Raw genomic sequence first — 6027 nt, forward strand, 5'->3', positions numbered from 1 at the left:
ATCATTATGAACTTTCAGAACAACAGGGATAAATACGTTGAGAGCTTTTAAGAGGGGGAAAAACAGGTAACAGAAAGGAATAGAAATGGACTTGACATCAGATTCTCAATGACAACATTGGCTGATACAAGACTGTGGGGCAACAGCATCACAGTTTTGAGAAAATGTTATGTTCAGCCCAGAAATCTCTACAGAGCCAACGTATGAGATCCAGTGAGGCTTGAATATAGATATTTTTAGACACAGAAGGATTTTGCAATTTACTTTCCATTTACCCATTCTCAAGAAGAGACAAAATATATGCTTTAGCAAAATGAAGAGGTAACCAAGAAAGAGGAGATCCTAGGATCTTAGAAATGAGTTCGACACAGGACAGTGGCAAAGGAATCTCCAGGACCTCCACAGAAGCCTGTCCAGACTGGTATTTAGAAAGGACATGAAATTTGTAGGTTTCGAACATTTTAAAAAATTATTGTTGGGCCCAGGACAGATCAAATTTGAGCATTTTGGAAATTGGTGATAAGTATTTTTACAAAGTAAGCAGATGGAAAAAATCAAAAGAAACTACTATTAACTCCAAGAATATAAAACTTTAGCTCAACAGTGAATAATACTTATGTGGTCATAATAACGTGAACACTGACTAGTCATTTAACCAGAAACTGTCAAAAAACCATATTGAGAGGATGTTGGGAGGGGAAAGAAGTGTAAGCTAAATCCTCACCTACAAGAACAGGAAATCAATAAATTCTGTCTAAAATTGATACATTATGAAGTAGCAATCAATATAAGCATGTTACTTAACACTTAGGGCAGCACCAGAGAAACAGCCAACAGAGTTGAAAGTGGTTGCCTCATAGGAGTGGGCAGGGGTGGGGAGGGGACGGGGCAGGAAATGCTATTTCTAATTTCTTAACTATGCACTATTACATCTTGATAACTTTTTCTTTTTGGATGGGGTCTCGCTCTGTCACTCAGGCTGGAGTGCAGTGTCATGATCACGGCTCACTGCAGCCTCAACCTCCCAGGCTCAAGCAATTCTCCTGCTTCAGACTCCCAAGTAGCTGGGACTACAGGCACACACCATCATGTCTGGCTAATTTTTGTATTTTTTGTAGAGACAGGGTTTTGCTATGTTGCCCAGGCTGGTCTCAAACTCTAGGACTCATGTAATCCACCTGCTTTGGCCTCCCAAAGTGCGGGACTACAAGGCATGAGCCACCTCAACTGGCCTGTAACTTGATAACTTTTAAAAACTTGATGTTATTAGGTGAAGAAGTAAAAGCAAAAATATAATAAAATAAGAATAGAAGAGTATGATTAAATTATAAACACAATTCCTTACTGTGTACCAGACACTGACAATTGAAAGACATAAACACAAACTTGGCCATTCACTCCTTAGTAACCAAACACAGAGAAAACACTCCCCATTATAGATGCTAGAATATTATCAGATTATTAGAACAATACTAAACTAGAGGCCAACCAACTACACATTTTGGGAAATGTTGAATGGTCCAATGTTAGCTAAAAATCAGTACCTGGCCACGCTAAGGCCAAAACTGTCACCATCATAGAAAAAATTGTTGGGATTTAAGAACAATCTGAAATTGTATTTTAAAATGTAATTATAATTGCAACTGTATTGTTAAAATTGACTGCTCTAATTTTTAAAGTTTGATATCTAGGTGAGGAAACCACCACTTCTCAGCACTGTCAGCATTCCATGTTCCTGTGGTCACTATGTGGCAAGTGTAAGATACAAGTCAGAGGCCTCCAAGTGAGGTCGATAGGAGGGCAGGGTTTGGTGTTTACTGTGCCAGTATGAGGGAGTGCTCATGATGATGTCACCAAGATTTTCAGCTTTCCTTTCTTTATCTCTCTGGGTAATCAGCTAAGGTAAAAGCATCTCTCCTCTTCAACTCCTGGAATTAAAGATACCATCATGAATGATAATACAATTTCATTGTTTGTGCACTGCTTAAAGAAGTCTTCTGAGTATGTTCAGAAGCTCTCTATTTGGACACCTCTTAGGCAACACTTCCAATCCTCTTGGGCTCTTGTGCTGTGGGCTCCAGCCAGCCTTGCACAGCTGTAGCCGGATGTGCCTGGCCTGGGCCTGGGCCATGCCTCTCATCCCTATCTCAGGGCTCCTCCACTGACACTCAGCACCCACACATGTGCAAGCTGCAAATGCAGGGGACCTCATGCCTAGTGGGGCAAAGCTTTGACCAACGGGTGACCGGATCTGATGGGGAAAGGGATCTCTTTTTTCCCCTAGGTTCATAATCCTAAGAAGCATCTCACAGCTCATCAGGCAGTCCTGAGAGGCCTAGCAAGCAGCTCCTCTGGTTGGGTGCATGTGAATCCTCATTCTGGTCCTCTCTTCTTTCCAGCTTTACTCCCCTGTCCCTCACCTCTACTGTCTCAATCTCAGTCTCCACCTTCTGGGGAACCCAAACTAAGACAAAGGCTTATGATTATTGTCTTGACTTTTATTTTTAAATTTCTAGTATTTTTCCATGCACATGGGATTCCATAGAAGTACTTGAGAAGAGTTTCTTCTTAAGCCTTGAATCTAATAATGTGCCATGGAGCAATGTGATTGGCATTAGATACTTTTTTAAAAAAAATCTCAGATTCCATCTGCATCTTGGCTTCCACTGCACACACACCTCTGGAGGAGGAGGATCTTGACGGCAGTATCGGGTCGGAAATATTTGCACTCTCAAGATGACTTCTTCAGCTGGTTCCCGTAAATGAGCTATTTTTCCACAAGCAACTCTTGGTTGTTAGCAAGTTCTATGATGCCAGTACTGTTTTCTGTAAAGTTTATGATTACACTTTCTTTTCATCAAATGGCTGTTCCAAAGCATCATGCTTCCTATGCCACTGGAACATTTTGGATGAATGTGCATCAAGCCAGGTCCACTATTTTGTGTATCTCATATAGTTTACCTTTGGCTAAAAACCAAATGCTGCAAGTGCCCTTTTACCTTTTTGCTTACAACCAGCAATTCTGCTACATGATGCTATGTTGTAGTTACTTTCTGAAAACACAACTGAAATGTGTGAACAAAACACTGCATGCTCATGATTTCTAAATCACTCATAGCTTCACTATGTGCTTCCCATTGTCATTGACAATTATACAATTTTTTCCTTTGCTGATTTTCCATTCAATAAATATTTCTTCCTTCATTCACTGTGTTGTTTTTGTATAAGACCCGGACACCTCTTCACAACCAAGTAAAGCCAAAGCATGGTAGAATTCAGCGTTATTCCACTATGCTGTTGAACTTAAAAATATATATATATAGGTCAGGCGTGGTGGCTCACGCCTGTAATCCCAGCACTTTGGGAGGCCGGGCCGGATGGATCACCTGAGGTCAGGCGTTCGAGATGAGCCTGGCCAACATGGTGAAACCCCATCTCTACTAAAAATACAAAAATTAGCCAGGCATGGTGGTGCGCACCTGTAGTCGCAGCTACTCGGGAGGCTGAGGCAGGAGAATCGCTTGAACCCGGGAGGCGGAGGTTGCAGTGAGCTGAGATTGTGCCACTGCACTCCAGCCTGGGTGAAAAAGCAAGACTCTGTCTCAAGAAAAAATATATATGTGTGTGTATATATATATATATATATACTAAAAAATATAAAAATATATATTCTGTAGTTGTCAGAGACAACAGGAAGCACACGGTGAGGCTATGAGTGATTTAGGAATCATGAGCGTGCAATGTTTTGTTCACACCTTTCAGTTGTGTTTTCAGAAAGTAACTACAACACTGCATAATGCAGCAGAATTGCTGGTTGTAAGCAAAAAGGTAAAAGGGCACTTGCATCATTTGGTTTTATATCTATCTGGTTGTCTTTGAACGTCTAAATATAAGGGGCATCAGACACCATATCAGCACACTTAGTATTATTGTCTGTAATCCTTCTGTGCACAGCAGAATGCACAGCAGGCAAATGTTTTCTAGGATCTCTAGCTAGAAATCATAGTCTGGATGAATCTCAAAATCCTTCAACTTCTTTTTTTTTTTTATTTTGTTGAGACAGGGTCTTCTCACTTTGTCACCCAGGCTGGAGTGCAGTGCTGTAATCATGTCTCACTGCAGCCTCGACCTTCCGGACTCAAGTGATCCTTCCACCCCAGCCTCCCAACTGGCTGGGACTATAGGTGCATGCCACCACACCTGGCTAATCTTTGTATTTTTTGTAGAGAAGGGGTTTTGCCATATTTTCCAGGCTTGTCTCAAACTCCTGGGCTCAAGAGATGGGCCTGCCTCAGCCTCCCAAAGTGCTAGGATAACAAAATCCTTCAACTTCTGAGGATGGGTGGCAACCTCTAGCAATCACTGTGACAAGGTTTTTGTTTACATTTTAGCCTTTGTATTTTCAATGGTTTCGAAAGCAAGGCTTATGTCTTTGTAAAATATTCATATGAAGTAGCATGTTTCAAAGTTTGATTCATGAGATAAAATATGTTCTGAGGCTCTCCTTTTTCTCAACACTTCCTTTTTTTCTTCATAATTTATGTTTCTTTGCACGTCTGGATCAAAGATTGTTTATCGTGGATATTTCTATATGTTCTTCTAGAGTCTTTTTGGAAAAATTTGAGGTGAAATCTTGACATTCTGCTTTTGGCTCATCAGCATATGATAGGAAGAATTCTCAAATAGAAAATTTTCTGAGAAGATTCCTAGCTGAAGTTGAATTAAATAAACTAAAAATTAGTCACAATTGTTAAAGGTTATTTTAATTTGGGAGGATGCGGTGGCTCACACCACGCCTGTAATCCCAGCACTTTGGGAGGCCGAGGCGGGCAGATGACGAGGTCAGGAGGTCAAGACCATCCTGGCTAACATGGTGAAACCCCATCTCTACTAAAAATACAAAACAACAACAACAACAACAAAAAACAACTAGCCGGGCATGGTGGCAGGTGCCTGTAGTCCCAGCTACTTGGGAGGCTGAGGCAGGAGAATGACGTCAACCCGGGAGGCGGAGCTTGCAGTGAGCTGAGATTGCAGTCAAACAACAAAGATTAAAATTATGGTGTAATTTAATCTCTATAATCAATTATTTTTCTCTATTCTACTTGTTATTGTTATTTATATATTTATAAACATCTCTTGGTCCCTGCCTGGCACAATGTGCTCTCTGTAGCACCTAATAACACACACTTTCTCTTAATATTTGTTTTAACTGCCAATCTATTTTTCTATTTATTTTGTCACTTGAAAATCTCATTTTTTGTACACAAAAATTGACAGCTTCTATTGCCATTAGTTTTCACAGCATTTTACTCTTGTAATTTTCAATGTACATTTACATTTCAATTGGTTGATAGAATATCAACATATAAAGCATGTAAGGAGACTTTTCACTATAAGGCACATCTAAATGCTTACTTGTATTTGGAACTAACCATTACGTTATTTGCAGTAAAACTGTGCTTGTAGGCAGGGCATGGTGGCTCACATCTATAATCCCAGCATTTTGGGAGGCCGAGGCCAGGGGATTGCTTGAGTCCAGGAGTTCGAGACCAGCCTGGACAACATGGCAAACCCCGTCTCTTCTAAAATTACAACCAATTAGCCAGGCATGGCAGCATGTGCCTGTAGTCCCAGCTACTTGGGAGGCTGAGGTGAGAGGATCAGCTGAGCCTGGGAAGTTGAGGCTGCAGTGAGCCATGATCATGCCACTGCTCTCCAGCCTGGGCAACAGGAGTGAGATCTTGTCTCAAAAACAAACAAACAAACAAACAAAAACCTGTGCTCATGTTACATACATTGATAAGATAGTGTCCTACACAATCACATGCCCATTGATCATATAGAAGTTCAAGAATCTAAAAAATGAAATTGATATAGGCATCTGGCTTTTTGGCCTTCCAATGGCTAAGGTCAATGCTTAAACCAAAATTAGATTGTTTTAACTATATATTTTTCCTACCTCATATTACCTCAGCCTTATTTTTGAATGGCACTGAATCCCTATATATTTTCATATTGGGTACT

The sequence above is a fragment of the Pan troglodytes genome, chromosome 2 (assembly GCF_028858775.2).
Source record: "Pan troglodytes isolate AG18354 chromosome 2, NHGRI_mPanTro3-v2.0_pri, whole genome shotgun sequence".
NCBI lineage: Eukaryota > Metazoa > Chordata > Mammalia > Primates > Hominidae > Pan > Pan troglodytes.